Genomic DNA, 17,595 nt, shown 5'->3' with positions numbered 1-17,595 from the left:
AAAGCATACTTTGTTCCGAAGCCTCCCTCACCCATGGTTTCCGCAACCGGAGGGGAATCAACATCTGTGAACCCGGGGGCACATGCACGGTCTGTGTCGCCACCGCTTGTATCGTAGCGCACGCCGTCCGAATGTCAGCAGGGCTCGTCAAAAATGCAATCCGGCGACCCGATGGCAGTTCAATGCATCGTTGATCGATAAGAATTTTAATGGGCATTTTAGCCAAAAAATCAGTGCCCAAAAGACACGGAACCGCCAAAGAAGACGAAACGAAAACGGGTCCCGACAATTTGATATTTCCAATGCAAATGGACGCCCTAATCTGACCAATAATGCCCAACGATCCCCCATTAGCGGCGTAAAATGGCACATCCACTGGAAGCAGCGGACGACATTGGACTGGGAGAATATCATAAATGAGGTCCGATATAATAGTTGCCGATGCCCCCGTGTCCACTAACACCCTAATCTCGACCCCATCAATAGATCCCGTAACAACGGACGAACCCGCCGAAGCAGCCACAATTCTATGCCCCAATTCCGCCCATTCAATGTCTCCCTGGTCCCGGCCGAACCCCCCTCGCCGAACCGAATCCCCGAACCTTAACCGGCCCTCCTCCGCCGCAACGCGGCGTCCCATGTGTGCCGAATAAACAGGCTGAGCGTGTGAGGTGCCGCGACTTGCCGGGGATTGTAGAGATGACTTGGGATCTCGGTCGTCGTCCAGCCGAGCACCCATGGCACGCTGACGCGGAGCGCGGCACCCGGACGCCACGTGGCCCCGGAGGCCGCAGTTATAGCACGTGACGAGGGTCGGAGTAGATCTTGGTTGCTCCGACTTTCGGCCCGATCGCAGAGGCGACCGAGCCCCCGGCCTCCAGTCCCCTGGTCGTCCCGTGGCGAACGCCTCCTCTCGTGGGCTGACGACTTGGGGTTCGGTGACCACCGAACCCGGAGCTGCGACGACAGCAGCGTTGCAACCAACTCCTTGTTTCCGTTGTAGGGCCTCGTGCGCTTGAATACTCGTGGCGACTCTCAAAGAAGAAATATCAATCTCGTCAGCTGTGTTGATAGGGACCCCCAGGTCCTGCGCCAACTTAAGCAGCTGCTCCAAAACCATCGCGTCTTGGCCCTCCTCGTCCATCCGAGGGAACGCAGCATCAGCAAGAGCCAGCAACGCCGTGCGATAGGCCAGCGCGGTCTCCGTGGCCGCTTTCCGTCTTGCGTAGAAATGATGGCGGCACGCCGAGGGAGGTCCGTAGACCCTGGCCAACAAACCCAGCGCATCCTTCAGCGTGGAGCGGTCCGACTTCCGTGCAGACCTGAAGGCCGCGAGCGCGTCGTCGTCCAGCAGGGCAGGCAACGCCCGCAGCGCCGTAGCATCGGACCACGCTGACATCTCTTGATGCGCCAAAAACCTTCGCTGAAATTTGCCCCAGTCACCGCCTTCCGCCTTGAAGGCTGACAACGTGGGCAGACGCTGCTGAAAAATGAAGTCATCCGCCTCGTGGTTCCTCTCCGCCTCTCCGTCGGTGTGTAAGATGGCGGCTCCAGCGGCAGACGTAAAATGGCGGACCCCCTCGCGCGCTGATGACGTCGATGCGCGCGCTTGGGAACCCACCACCACGTGGCGCTCGCCATTCCCGCCAAAAGTAGGCCCAGGCGCAATGGCGGGAATCCCCCATTCGTTTAGGCGGGAATCTGCGGGGCGACCTTGTAAAATGTCCCCCACCGTCCCCGCTCCTCCCGACGAGCTGATCTCCGCCAAGATGGACGCGGCGGCGAGCAGCAGCTCCGCCAGTCGGGAGTGCGCCTCACGAAGCACGGCCTCGGTCCCCGGTCGCTCGGCCGGCGCCGTCGACGGATCCTGTAGCGTGGGCAAGTCTTCCTCCTCGCCCCCCGCCACCAGCGGCCCCGAGTCGTCCAGGTTTTCCTCGCGGTCAATCCCTTGGGTCCTACGGGTCTTCCTTGTCTCCATGCTTGGAAGCCCGTTTCACTTCTGACGCCAGATGAAGTATTGGAAAATGACGGCAGGAAACTCCTTGACGGGAACACACTTCTTTTATTAAATCTTGACTTGTAACGATACAACGCGTGGCCTCTCTTCTTCACAATGCGGTCACCATACAACGGTACAACTCGTGACCTCTTCTCTCCGCCCTACGCTTCTCTTGACTCTCGTAGATTCTGGGCTGCTGGCTCTCTGTGCCTCGTGTAGACTCCGCGCCTCGGCTACACTCTTCTCTCGTCTCGTGTAGACTCTGCGCCTCTGCTACACTCTTCACTCGTCGCGTGTAGACCTTACGCCTCTGCTACACTCTTTACTCGTCTCGTGTAGACTTTACATCTCTCTCTGGCTACACCGTATGCATACTCGGCTCGTGTAGACCTTTCTCTCTCTCTGGCTACACCGTATGCATACTCGGCTCGTGTAGACCTTTCTCTCTCTCTGGCTACACACTATACATTACTCAGCTCGTGTAGACCGTTCTCTCTCTCTGGCTACACACTTTACATTACTCAGCTCGTGTAGACCGTTCTCTCTCTCTGGCTACACACTATACATTACTCAGCTCGTGTAGACCGTTCTCTCTCTCTGGCTACACACTTATACCTTACTCTCCTCTACTCTCCATTACTCTCCTCTCCGGGCTCTATCTCTGCACCTTCGTCTTCATTCTTAGATGGTTCCACTTCTGCCCTCTACTCCTCTGTGCATCATCTTATATATCTCTTCCTCCCGGGAGACGGAGCGGATGCGGACCTCAACGTCGGCACCGCTCCTCAGTTACCCAATCACCACGCGCTATCTCTACGATCCGTTTCCGCCCAGCGCGTGTTTCCACTCCTCGACCAATCACACCGCGCTGCCACCCGATCACTCCCTCTCAGCGCGTCACCGGCACACAGCCAATCAGCAGCACTACCCCCACCCGCGCACTGACGCCTGCTCCTCCCCGTCAGCGCGCGTCACCACACACACACGTACATACGCGCTGGCACATGACGTACACACCCAGCGCGTATCACCACTACATATGTAATAGCACCAGTCGGATTTTTTTTACACTAAATGCAAGCTTCGGCAAGGCAGCAAAAGAAAAACAAAAACAGTCCCAGACCACACGAAACCACCACACAGTTCTTTCGTAAAATGCCACGTTAAAAATTGAAGTATCGATGCACAGGTAAGGATCAAAGTTACAAATCACATTGGGAAATGTGGCTGTATCCAGCACTCATTTTCTGCATCAGGATATGTTTTGAAGGACGATTTACGATGTCAAGGGAGGAAACAAGGATGTTTCTAAACGTTGGTGCTACAAACGGCAAAGGCTTCATCACCTATTCCAAAACCTGTTCTAGGGATATTTAAAAGTCAATAAGATGGACGGATGCCTTGGGTTTCTTGGATTTTGACATGGGGAAAGTGAATTATCTTCGTATAGTGCAGATTTGCCAAGGCGGATTTTTACAGATGAACAGGGCCCAATGTAGATGTATTCCTGCTTCAAGTGATGTTGAGATTGGGTCCCCCCGAAGGATGAACTGGCTCTGCCACAGCCCCGTGGAATATGCAGCCGGTCTCAGCGCATCAGACGAGTGGTGAGCAAGGTCTATCAGGCACTCTTTTCCAAGGGACACCAATGACTTTATATAAATGCTATATAAAAAAAAATTAAGCATGCAAATAATGAAATAACAACATTCTGAAATCGACTTTCTTCTCTGCCTGCCTTGCCGTGATGGTGCCATTCCGCGCGCCTCGTATGAATTTGCGACGCGGCGCTAATTGGCGCAGACGCCACGCGTGTTTGCCTCCCCGGCCCCACACCCACCCACCCCCACCCACTCCCTCCCACCCACTCCCCCGGCCTTGGCAGAGACATTCCCTCGTGGCGCGCGTACAAAACAAACACGCAACGATTTTAAAAATAGCGTCTCGTTGTTTCCTGTTGAACAGCGCGCAGTCACGACGAACTCGTCGGGCCCTTCCCCCCCCTCCGGCCACGTCTCTTTAAACTCCATTTGCATTCTGCCCGAGAGAAGCAAATGGAGCGCCTCCGTTAGCCTCTTCAAAGTCCCCTTGAATCCATTCGTTCGTTCGGTTACAGCGTTTAATTCGTTGCGGAAATGTGTGGCAAATAAACGGCCCCCCCTCCCTCCTAGAGCACGCTCAACCAAAACATTGCATGTGTAACGAAATTATAAATCCATTATAAAAAAAATCTATTTTTCAAGGGGGACATCTGCTAAATGCAGTTATGTACGGCCAATAATATATTTGTTCGTTTGTTTATTAACAAAATGTTGTCGAGAATTTGCCAAACAATATGCAATGTGATTCGTGTAATTTCATCCATTCTAGTTAATGACAAACCATTTGCAATGCGAGAGATTGCGCCAATGATAACAGACGGGTGTGATATATAGAGATGCAAGGAGCGCTAACATGCTTGAGCATAAATTAGTTTTCGTATTAATGAGGCGGCTAGATCTTCACTGTCAGCAGCGTCATTAACACTACCGAATACGGGCCAATACTGACACGACAGCCTGTTGTCCTGTTCAGTTACAAACCCTCATCTCGTTCCATTAAAATAATACTCGCCAGCCGTCGACATTCAAACTGTTTCCTAACAAAAAAATACAGGGTCATCTATGTACAGATACCCCGCTGGTTTCTAAAGACCCGAGAACTTTCTTCTCAGCAGTTGATCGAATGTCGTGAAAGCAATGGCGGATCCGCATCTTACAGAGGAGAGTTAAGACATGGAATACAAGTGTTGACTTAAAGCTTTCGTGACTGCAGGAATTCAAATTCTCGGGTCTTTTGGTACAGTCACGTAGATAGGTTCAAAGAAAATAAAAAAAACTATGACGTTTCGATCGCAATACAAGCAATCGTCATCAGGAGAAAAAAGAGCGGGAAAGCTGCTGAGGCAGGCTGTTTTAAAGGTTTGAAATGTCTGTAGCCCAAGGGTCATAAACGAAGTGGGCAGGGCTAGTGATGTTCAAATGAGAAATGTTCATGTGAGTGTAAGATCGGAGAGTTACCTCCACTACGACGAAGCTGCCACGTGGCCATTGCATTGTGGGAGATGAGCATGTCAATGTAAGATCGCAGATCCACTGCCACATCCAGGACCGGAGCGACGGCGGCTGTGTTAGTGTGAGACATGTAACCTGTTCATGTAAAGCCAGAGGGTCGAATATAACTACTAACATCGGAAGGTAGGATGGTAACATCACAGCCAGTTATGACTTAAACTGGTTAATAACGTCCTTCCAATTGAGCAATCATTTTTTGTTATTTTGTTATTTTCTTTGAACCTATCTACGTGACTTTACCGAAAGACCCAAGAATATGGAATATAAGTGTCGTATTAATATTTGCAAAATACTGCAGAGGCTTCGAAATACAATGTTTTATCTACTTTTATTGCAGTGGAGAATCTATAAAGGGAGCACACTGTATATATATATCTCTGCAAAGGCCCACATTCCTCCATTACAACACTATTTGTGTTTATATCTCGTATATATATAAACAGTGGACATATCTATTTTTATAGAGACAGTCAGTTATAGGCAGAGGAAAAAATGAAAAACTTAAGCCTGGATTTGAGCAAGGGCAGGCAGTCGACAGCATGTATGGCTGGGTAACGGGCGTTCAAAGCCAGAAGGCATCCTATGTTGAACATCTTTTGCACCGTACGTAGCCAACCGTGATAATCGGAGGTGCCGGTGAAGGACAACAAACTAAAGACAAAAAGTGGAAAAAAAACGTACAAACTCCCAGTGAATGAAGGTTGATCGGGGGCTTTGACAGAAGCCTTGGCTGCTGGAGTAAGGAGCACACCGAGAAGAGTAAGAGTGAACGGGGGATGGTAAGCAGGACCTAGTCAAGGGAGGATCTTGAAGACAGTATGATTGTAAACTTGATCTGGGATTGGATTGGGAGCCAGTGTAGGGGTTGGAGTATTGGTATGATGCCATCTTATGTATAAGTGCAGGGGGAACATCTGGAATCTGCAGGTGAGGGATGTTGGAAAGCCACAGAAGATAGAGAGAGTCAGCTGGGGTAGGGAAATGGCAGATGCAGGAGATGGTGTGCTGATGAAAGTACGGACTCCTGCAGAGTTGAGATATGCAGGTCAGGTTAGCCCACGTGTGTGCTCCCTTCGTGTAAATGCCATTTCGCCGCGAGCTTCGTTCATCGGTTAGAGGCTCTTTCTTCCAAGTTGCATTATATCTCGTCTCTTTCATGAATGTGAAAGGGAGTCCACAAGTGTTGTCATTGGGAAGGGAGCTTCATGGTTCCAACAACGCATACGCTACACTCGTAGGGAGCCCTCCCTACCAACTACCCCATGCTCACGTCACGCTCCATTATGTATATTCCTTTCCTGTTCCTTCTCGAAGATTATCGAACCTCCACCCCCCTTTACCTCCTCCTCACCAATCCTGTCTCTCGCTCACTCTCCACCCTTAAACGATTTTTTTTACCAAGCTCCTTTTTCAGGAGCGACCTGGCCACAGACGATAGCTCATCGAAGTGGTTGATCTTGTGGAAGTTTATCACATGATTCTAAATGTGGAGGGAACACCCATAGGACCCGGAGAAAAATCCACTTGATGACGGAGAGAGAGACATGCAAACTCCAAATATACAGCAGGCGTCAGGGTCAGGATCGAACCCACGACCTCCTGTAGACCAGGCAAGGTCGTTAACATCTCACCACCATGGCACCCTTAACCGTTCCCTTCCTCGTTATCCATTTCCCCTGCTCTCTTCCCTTCCTGATTCCCTCGAACCAATCAGTGCTTCCCCTGTCAGCTGTACTATGACTTTGCATCGTTATTTATGTATTCAAGGGCCTTCAGTGACCCTTACTAATGCACCGTATTTCAATTATACGATTCGCATCGGGGCAAAACATCAAGAAATTAACATTATTATGATACAGAGGATACGGTATTAATCGTGAATGTGATGACTTGGACTACGTTTTGCTGTTCGATAAATGGTCCTTTTGTATTGTTTACAGCTTAAGTATGCCCTTTGATTGATTTCATTAATATATAAAGTTTATGGTAAAGATAAGCTTAATGTACTTGAGATACAATCAGCTAATTTGCAAGGTATTTGGAGCATTAGAGATTAAAAAAAGCTAGCCATGCATTTAACACTAATATCATGGCAGACAGGTGCCACTTTTGAAATAATGCATTTTCATCATCATCACGATCCCTGGGCAGATAGCCCGTAGGTGTCAACTGCACATTTCTTTCCACTTTTCTCCGTCGTGTGCCACGATGCTCAAGTAGCGCCACATCTTTCTGGCACCAATCTCTTCATGTCGTCGTCATCGTCAAGCCACTCTCTGTGAGGTCTTCCTCTCTTTCCGGTTCCTTCCATTTTTCCGAACAACATGCTTTACATTTTTCTGTTTTTGTCCATCCTGCACGTGTCCAAATAGTGTCAGTTTCCTTCTCATAAGCTCTTCCTTTATGTGCAACTTTTGTCTTACTTCTACGTTGGTCCTTCTTTGGGTCCAGCTTAGATGCAGTATATTTCTGTAGTAATACAGTTCAAGTGCAATATCTGATCTCTGTCAGTCTTTTTCAATGACCAGGTCTCGCAGGCATACAAAGTTGTACTGAACACCCATGTTCTTAACATGTTCAGATTGGTCTTGTAGCTGATTTGCTTGCTTCTCCAGGGACAATGACTGCAGATGTTATTGAATCCTGCCATTTACTCTGTGTTTGCGATCCTCGCATTTCTGTCTTTCGTGCAGTCACTGTCCCATCTCAGTAGACTTTCCAAGTATAAAATTGTGTGTATTTTACTCTGGGTCATTAGGAGAGGGTGCCCACGAGAACAAACAATGCCCCTGAGCCAGGATAGTCTCACTGAGACTCAATACACGGTTATTCAGGAGCTACTTCTGGTACTTGGATGGGAATACTGCCTGAGAACATCATTTTTTGGCAAATGTCGTTTAAAGAGCTTTTAATACGTGGGATGAAATCAGAGTGCTGTACTTAAAAATGCAAACACAGGGGATAACACCCAAACGTCCTCACAGATAGATTCAGTAATCCATCGCCCTACTGTTATCTCCTGTGCACCATTTTGCCCTATCCTTCAATGCCTGGCGTTAACCTACGTTCTCGCGCCTTAATGAACATGAGTCGTAATGCCTGCTACCGCACACCACGACGTCATTTATTCTCGGATTGCCTGAGACAACGGTCGAAGAATTCAATTGTCAACTATTGGCCCACCGGGGATGGCACCGAGCTCCTCCTTCCGGGAACGTCAGTCCAGTCACCCGGTGCCACTTGCCACCGCGTCGCGACCGCACCGGCGCTGCTGTGCAGTTCCTATTCTGGGACGGGCCAGTTGGTGCCGTGCAGTCTCAAGGTGTCCGGTGCGTCATTCACAGACCTCCCGCACCCCCACCACCTACCTCTCCCGAGTCGTGCCTCAACAGCAGGTCACGCTTGCCGGCTGGGATCGTTTTTTTAATTATTTTTAAAGAAAGCCTGCTCAGGAAAACGGGATTATTTAAGTAAGAAAAAAACACGTTCATATTTTTTTCTGAAGTGGGTGTAGTTATGTATTACCACAGACTAATTAGTTTGATATTTTTGGATCCTATGTCGGCACTTGCTGAGCAGTCCACAGTGACGTTCCCACGAACACTAGGAAATCTGTCACCCAAGACTTGCTAAAAAAAGAATAGTATAGTGCTTCCTGCTAAAATGAACATCAGGGCAGCACTCATTTCTCCAACTGTCTGAGCCAGCAGTGGACATTCTACTTTCCCACGATTGACTTTCCAATAAAGGGGTACAGTAACTTAATTTATTGACGCTGAACAGTATTATTAGATAATCTTGACCGTTGACTTTTATTTGAAGTGCCAGCTGTCTAAATGTGAACAAGGTACTTAAACGCTAAAATTGTGCCTCGATATAGGTCGATACATTTCACGTTTTCAGACGTATCGTCATAGCCTCGCCTGGAACCTGTGGGTGAGCCCCGGATGACTGGAGAGATGGTGCAATTGTCTATTTTTGTAAGGTGGAAAGGTTCACCAGCTGACTGTAGCAGCTGCCGTCCGATCACCCTTCTATCTGTCCCGGGAAAAGCAAATGCGAATGTGCTACAAACTCACCTATTCCGGCAATACATCCACCAGGGTGAGGGGCAGTCAAGAGCTGTCTGAACCATTTCACACTCGGTCTGATGTCCAGCAGGGATGCGTGTTGACACCATCGTTATTCTTGCCTGGCTATCGATTGGTTTCATGGTAGAGTTGCAGTCCAATATGGACAGCGCGGCCGGCAGCGTACGATTCACGGACTTGGGACTACATCGATGATGTCGCGCTACCCGTCAGCGACTGACCTCGCGCCCCTCCAGCCTCATATCGACCACGTGGAGGCGGAGGCCTTCGGGGCTGCGTCTGGTGATGGCCAAGACAAAGGTACAGAACCAGTTGGTGGGTCCAGGAGCCGCCACCAAACTCCAGCACAGTGGGCCGCAGACCATGGAGGAGGTCGACACATTCATCAACCTCGGCGGTACACCTGTGCTCCTCCAGTCGATGCGACATGGAGATCCGGCGAAGGATCCGCATGGCCTCCTCTTGCTGCTTTGCCTCTCTCAACAACATATGGCGATGGGGAAAAACTGGGCCTTGAATCAAAGCCACGCGTCTACAATGCTCGCATCCTGCCAGTTGCGGTGCTGTTGCTCAATGACCTGGACACTGCTCCCATTAGAAATCAAGCATCTGCAGGCTTTTCATATGCACTGTCAATTGTTGGGATCAGGTGGTCTGACTGTGTCACAAATATCAACGTGCCATACCACGCTGGTATCCCCAACATTGGGGACCTCATCCGACACCACCGCCTGGGCCTATTTGGGCGCGTAGCTCGTCTTCGACCAGACGTTCCAGATCACCATGCCCTGCGGTCGAGCCTTGAAATCGGATCTGGAACAAAAGCCATCCTACGTGGGCTCACCACCTGGGGGGATGCCCACGCTCAGTCTGGCCTGGTGCTGCTCATGGATCATCGTCGCACTCGATGACACGGACCGTCCCTATCCACGAGGCCTGGCTAGGGATGATGGACCACGACACCTGGACGAACATTCGGAATAGCCTATTGATGGCTTAGTGACTACTACTACTATCAAAGCCCTTTTCTATCCACTGCTGAATTAAGACCTTTCAAATGCCATCAGAAATGTATTAATTGTGATGTATGTATGTTGAACTTCTTTCACACCATACATAGCCACTCGTGCTAATTGTAGGTGTAGTGATGTAAAGTGGTTTCTGTGATAATGTTCAAGTTAACCATGAGTCATCGCCGACTTCATAATTCCATTTGTAATATAGCTCTGAGGTCAGCATGCAGTCAAAAAAACTTGACTGTGATGTTTATGCACAATTTTAACAAGTGCTGCTTTGGGGTCGTCATGAGCCCACTTAATGAATGCTGCGCCCAACCAAACGCCACTGAGGTGGCCGGGTGACTCACGGAGCTAATGGCCCGTGTCAGAGAAGCGAGTCAGCAGCCCTGAGACCACGGGTTCAAACGCTGTGCTCTCTCTTTCAGATTTACACCAGGTACTCAAGTGTAGTAAGTTTACGGTCTTAGTTGAGTCACCGATGACTGCACGGAATACAAATCTCGTGCGAAAAATGTGGTTTTCCCACTTATGTGATATGGCCTCGGTCCAGCTTTGAAAATTATATATTTTTTTCTTTCATAAAAGCAAGAGCACCCAAATTGTCTATTCTTGCGAATGATGTCCGGGGTTAAGCAGCATGCACCGTGGGACAGATGGTGCACTTTGGTAAATGCTCGAGAGCTTTACCTGCCAGTGGGATTCACACTGTCACAGCCACGCAAAATGGCGTCGGTAGCCAACCCGATAGCCGCTTGACTTTTTTACACAAGTCACATTATATCCGCGTCTTCTATAGCTATCACAAAATGTCCTACACGGCTGCCATGTGGGAAAAAAGTAAATAAACGTTAACTCTTGACTTAAAGCTTTCGTGACTGCAGGAATTCATATTTTTGGGTTCTTCGGTAAAGTCACATAGATAGGTTCAAAGAAAATAACAAGATGTCCGTGTTATGTTATATTTGTTGTTTTCTTTGAACCTATCTACGTGACTTTACCGAAAGACCCAAAGAATATAAATAAAGGTTGCTGCGATATAACTCAATGCAATATCAAATAACATTATTTTCCACGTTATGAACCCTTTATCTTTGTCTCTGGCATAAAGCCTCCATTGAAAACAGCACTTGAACACCGACTGCTGGGGAGATGGTGACGATATGGAGGCATTTCCAAATTTGTGATCACAGTGGACTTCCTAATTTAAAATGCCACCTCCTTTGGGACGAGAAACAGCAAGGCCACAAGGGTGCTATGGTAGCGAGATGTTAACTACCTCGCCTAATATGCAGGAGGTCATGGATTCGATCCCGACCCTGATGCCTGCGGTATATTTGGAGTGTGTGTGTTTTTCTCTCTATCCGTGGTTGCGTGATTTTTTTGTCCGGTCCTCCAATTTTCCCCTCCACATTTAAAATCATGCACTTAGAGTATTTGGCTGCTAAAAATTTCCGCATGATGAGCCATTTCGTTGAGCGATCATTTGTGACCAGGTCGCTTCTGAAACGATCTATATAGCTCAGTTGGCCTTACCTGGTAAAATAAATATATATATATCGTTTAAGAATATTTCTCATCCCTCTGGATCATACAATCCAACAAATTATTCATCCCTTCTGACATAGATAAATGTGTTTCTACAAAAGTGGTAGCTTGTCCTACATAACCAACTAATGGAAACTTATGTTGCATCATACCCTGCTGCTCTCAGTTTGGATTTTGTTCCGGCTGCAATTGAATGTTAATCCATCAAATGGAAATTAGTTTTTTCGTGGTTCTTTAGATTCAAACAAAAATAATCAGAGTCGACCAGCATATTTGGTTTCGGCAAGGATTGTCAGCTGGCAGTTTTTTAAATTAATAACACTGAACTTTGGACAAATTTAGCAGCATGCTGAGTCGTGACTTACCTTTCAAATATGGTAACGTTGTCTCTATAACATCACCTTTGCAACAGAGTCCTTTCGTATGCCCCGCGAACACAATTGCTGTGTTGCAAGACACGCAAATGTAACATAAAGTGAACGTGCCATGAGTGGAATTTCATTCTTCGTGCCGTTTCCACATTTCGTCGTTTGCATGAGTTGCATTGAGAGCAGATGCACAGCATTTGTCTTCTACTTTATTGCCATGGAGTGGGGCAGTTAAGCGCTCTTGAACCAGTAGCACAGCGGTGCCAGCCTTAGGGTTTTTTTTCTCCTGCAGTGCCAACAAACTCGAAGTTACTTAATATCCCACAATGTCCAATAGTCCACCTTCTAGGGTATTATTCAACCATCGACAATGCATCTGAGCAACGCATGATGCTCTCTTGAGCTGTAGAATACAACGGTTGCTTGGCATTCTCTGAGTACTTCATTCTTTCACGTATTCATCTAAAGGTCACATCACTCCACTGCCCAGTTACTTCCCTTACATGGCTACAAAGAATAAACATGTTTTGATGATTTTTAGAAATTATATCACTATTCCATTTATATAACTGCACTAGGTGACCATATGAATTGTCTTGTAAGCACATTAAACGTTGCATTATTTGCAAGGTCTGCTATGTAAACTGGACATCGTATTTCAATGAGTTTCTCAATTTCCTTCACCTATCGTCATCATCACAAGTAAAGTTTCATAGATAAAAGTGAGCGAGTTGTCGTTAACATCATCACCCATGAACAATCCACTGCTGGATTAAGGCCTTCGAAAGCCATCACAATCTGTCACAATTACAGTGGAGCCCACCTTCCGGTATTTTGTCCAACCGTAGACGATTTGTCTTCAAGTCTGCAATATTTAGTTGTAGAATACAATATTGAAATGTCTTCTTCTGATAATGACTATTCATCAATGGTGCAATGTCTGGTTGGTCTTGCCTATTCACTTGGTAATTACCCGGTAAGACCGCACTGGTCGCTTTGGCCCAGTTTTCCCAAGCAAATTTTCGTGCGAGTGAAAGTGTTCAGAGAGGGAGAGGTTTTTTGCGTGCAAACATTGTCCTAAAAATTGTCATTTCGGAGCACACGACAGCTTTGGCACCAGGAGGGGGGTTTGAGAGCATCGTGAGGTTCAGATTATCCTGCATCGTGACTGGTCGCCGTGTCTCCTCACTTTGTCATCAACAAGTGATTTCGAAAAACATCTTGAGGTCTGAGTGGCTCAGGAATTATCATGCGCAGCGTTTTTAACGTAGAGCTTGCAATCCCCTAGGCGTGAGTAGTCAATGGGTATTTTTCTTTTCGATAATATTCGAGGATTTATATAAATATATTTTATAAAAGAATTCCACCCATTAAAAATGTTTGCATGCAAGTTTTTGCAACTTTTTACTTACGTCCTTAGGTGATGAAGATATAAACTGAAGCTACAAATACACTGTTTATACCTTTATAATGCGGAGCAAAAAACTTTTAAGAATTAAGGTAGAGTGTATCTTTCTGCGGGTTTTCAAGGCACAATTGATTCCAAAGTAAGTGACTAGACGACTAAATTTTACTTTTGATTGTATTGTACAATGTCGGGTGGCAAGCTCCATGCAAGGAGGGCATCATCATAATCCATGGATGTTGAGACAGAGGGGATCTGGGAGACAGCTGCCCACGCAACTAATTGACACTGGGGGCTGCGGCCTATCGTGTGATGATTCCCATGGAAACGCGACCTGGGCTGCAATGGTAATTTTCTACAAAACACATCAAAATCATTCCATCGTTGGATAAAATCTAATTTTCTCATTGGATAGATGGTAGTTTTTATTAATTAACATATTTGCGTTATTATATTTGCTCTTACACTCGTTCCTAACACATTCCTTCACTTGCCAATGAAAAGAATAATACTCAACTATTCAGTACAAGATGATTCTTAAAATTCACTAAAATTCGGATGTTGCAATACAATAGTCGACGATGAATGACGGCTGCGTTGTTAATGGTGGGAAGAAGAGTGATGCCCAGGGTTCAGTCCCTTTGAAGCTGAACGTGAGAAAAACAGCATCATGAATACGGACACAACCATCGTGAGTTATAAAACCATTAATAAAAGGCATCATAGCCAATTTGGAATCACAAATTAATTTCTAAATTGAGAAGCGGGTGAAGGCCCATTGAGACCTTAAATGTTTGCATAAAACACCTATCTGAAAACACTGAAACTGAAAACATCAGGGTTCCAAGAAGCATACAGTCATGAACACAAATTAAATTGTAATTGTACAAATGTTGCTTTGGAAAGCATTCACACAGTTAAATATTCAGCATTAGCATTGCATCATTTGTTATAATATCATTGTTTATTTGAACAGTTTTCATCTCATTGAAAAACAGACAATTGCAAATGTTTCTGTAGGCCATGCTCTCCAATGTATTGTTTTTTTTAATGGCTCAGCTGACAATATTGTCTAGCCCTTTGACAGTCCACTGCTAGATGTAGGCCTCCACACACCGTGTCAGTCATAAAGGTTTTGACTCCCCATACTTCTCCACTCTGGTCAATTAAGTGTGGTGATGGTAGCGGAGGGGATACAAGAGCTGTTCAGATGTCACTCGTGATCTGTGTTGTTAACCCGTGGCTGGGAATTAAACTCATCTTGTAGGGCTCGTAAGACAATGCCGCTAATCATTATGCCAACGCTCCACCCTGTCTAAAATAAATCATGACGTGCCCGGACAAAGTTTCACATTTGATACAATGTTACGCCTGGAGATATTCTTTATCATAATACGAAATAGTGTTTCATTGTAAATTCACAACACTTAAAAAAATGTTTCCAATTCTGAAGACTTTTATCTCCCAATAGTTATGTAGCTGACAGAACATTGTGTCCAATTTGTTCTGGTTCTATATGAAAAAGAACCCATTGTACATGCTCATATCTAAAAAAAATTGCTCGTGTATCGTAGCCAAATCTGTAGATCTTTCGTCGTGTGAAATGACATCATGGTTTATATTTTTTCCTTGTTTGTCGGCATAAGCGGCGTATCACGTGTGTTCACGCCAGATAGTGTTCAGGGATTTCAGACTGAGGATTAAAATGTGCTGCAAGGACAATCAACAACTATTTTTGTCCTCCTTGATTAATTTCCTCCAGGGTAAAATGCGGTATTAGTGAGAAAAAAGGCGCTGTTAAATAAAACGCAATGTCTCAACCATGGGACCGACACCCACAGATAATTTTCATTCTCCACAGATGCAAATAGTATTTTTTTATTATTATTCTGAATTATAGTGATTACTGCCAATTTTATAGCATTACCCCGACACAACTGACTTCCTGTGAGTATGTATAAATGCCCTCTATATATTGTGTTCACAAGTCTCCAGTGTGCTCACGTTGTATACCTCTGAATAAAGATTCTAATTCTGAAATTCTTGTTTCATATCATACATAAATATGCTTGAAGTGTGAAGTTATCGGGTTGGGCCATTATTCGCCGCTTGCTGCGAAGCTTCACGGTTCGAATCCAGCTCCTGTCACGATCCTCCTCCTCCTCCCACCGACTACGTGCCGTGTGCTTCACAGTGGGCGTTAAAAATCCCATTACGTCATTCGCAACGGGTAGGAGGCCAATGTGTGCCGGCTTCATGGTCCAAATTTGGGAAATTCGTAAATTAGAACCTATCCTGGCCAACGAAAAATATCTCATCGGCCTAAAATGAGAACCCGGTGTCGTTTGTGAACATCAGCGCTAGGGAGACGAAGGCATCTTAATAGGAGCTTGTCAAAAGCGGTTACCCCCACAGTGTTTGAGGCTAAATGGGGAACATTTGTTCATTGTCCATGTGTATGCCCGTTAGCAGTGCTAAGTAGGGCGCCATGGTTGCGAGATGTTAACTACATCGCCTGGTATGCTGGAGGTCGTTGTCTCCCCGTGGTCACTTAGACCTTTCTCTGGGTCCTCCGGTTTTCCATCCACATTTAGAAAGATGCATTTACAGTATTTGGCTGTTATACATTTCCACATGATAAGCCACTTCGTTGAGCTATCATTTGTGGCCAGGTCGCTTCTGAAAAAGAGCTGTATAGCTCAGTGGGCCTTACCTGGTAAAAAAAAAAGTGTAAGTGTACATTCTTAAATTCACATCCCTCTTTGCCTTACGTGCGGTGCAGTATTCGACTGAATTGAATGTTAAATATAAAGTATCATTATCATCATCCCTACGGGCAAAATTACTCCATAAGTCTGGAGACGAGCACGAATTATCGCCACCCTAGAACAAGGAAAACCGACTGATGATCCAAAGGGCCACCGCCACATGAATGTCGTCCCGTCCGAATACAAAACACACCCTGCAGCACCGGACCCTGCTAGCCAGGGTAACACCTTCAGTTGAACACGTGGTAGGCTTCAGCGACCAATATCATCCATAACATAGTATTTTTTTGGGTAAATATATAAATGTGTCGTTAAAACCTGCCACCACCCGACACAGCCAACTAGTAATCCCCCCCCATTTTGCGCAAGAGCGCAGAAGTGTGGTTACCACATCTATGCCTCTATATAAGGAACGAAACAGGTGGACTTCTCCACAAATCTGGCTATCGCCTGATGAAGCTACTTGTAATTACTGGCGAAACGTCGTACTCAGATTGTAAATGTTGTGGCTTGGCTCTCCAACACACCGGTGTGCTGTACTAGTGACGAATTGGCCACATTCTGTTTACGTGACAACCCTTACGAGCTGGCTGTGTCGGGTGGTGGCGGGTTTTAGCGACACATTTATATATTTATATTTGAAACAGCAGTCCTGTCGGAACAGGCGGGCTTCAGGCCAGGATGTAGCTGCTGTGATCAAGGGCTTGCACTTACCACCATCACACAATTGAGGCAGGCCTCCAGCGTAAACCTACAAACAGCCACAGCATCTATAGACCCGTTCCTCTGCCCACGACGCAGTCTAGGCGCAGGAGGTTCCCGATCGAAGCCCTCCAACCTGCTCCAATTGCAATCAGACACTGAACAATTTTAAGGCCATGCTCACTCACTGGATCCATCGTGGTGGTCAAGTGAACAGAGTATGGACTTTAAGTAATTACTATTTAAATAAACAAACAAACCAAAAATGTTCTGCGAGGTGTATTGCTGTAAAACACTGAACGTGCTGGCAAGGTTTCATTTTAACCTCCCTGCAGAACTGTAAAATATTTTAAGGCCACAGATCATTAGGCAGAATGAGCATGTAGCAGCATGATTCCATGCAAGTGACCGGCATGGCCATTGCTAGGCCTAAAAGCAAAGGTCTTATCCATAAGGTTTTTGTTTGGGTTAGATCTCGTAAATATAAATCTGTCGTTAAACCTGCCACCACCCGACACAGCCAATTGTCTCGTGGTGGCGGGTTTAACGATGCATTTATATTTACGTGATCGAACCCAAAAACCT

The 17,595-nt window shown here is 46.4% G+C and overlaps 1 long non-coding RNA gene across 2 annotated transcripts in view; it reads left to right on the top strand.

The window, feature by feature from the left end:
• Positions 1 to 17,595, top strand: part of LOC144730806 (uncharacterized) — an 82,185-nt gene that overhangs the window by 49,902 nt on the left and 14,688 nt on the right. Inside the window, exon 3 of one of the 2 annotated variants that reach the window (XR_013587854.1) lies at positions 9,331 to 15,673. The exons of the other annotated variant lie outside the window; for it this stretch is intronic. This is a non-coding gene — a long non-coding RNA (uncharacterized LOC144730806). Of the gene's footprint in view, positions 1 to 9,330; positions 15,674 to 17,595 lie in introns of those variants that run through there. 2 annotated transcript variants of the gene reach the window in all.

This window comes from Lampetra planeri, chromosome 2 (assembly GCF_965212315.1).
Source record: "Lampetra planeri chromosome 2, kcLamPlan1.2.h2, whole genome shotgun sequence".
NCBI classification, from domain to species: Eukaryota; Metazoa; Chordata; class Hyperoartia; order Petromyzontiformes; family Petromyzontidae; genus Lampetra; species Lampetra planeri.
The sequence above is the reverse complement of the archived record's forward strand: the minus strand, read 5'-3'. Positions and strand labels throughout refer to the sequence as shown.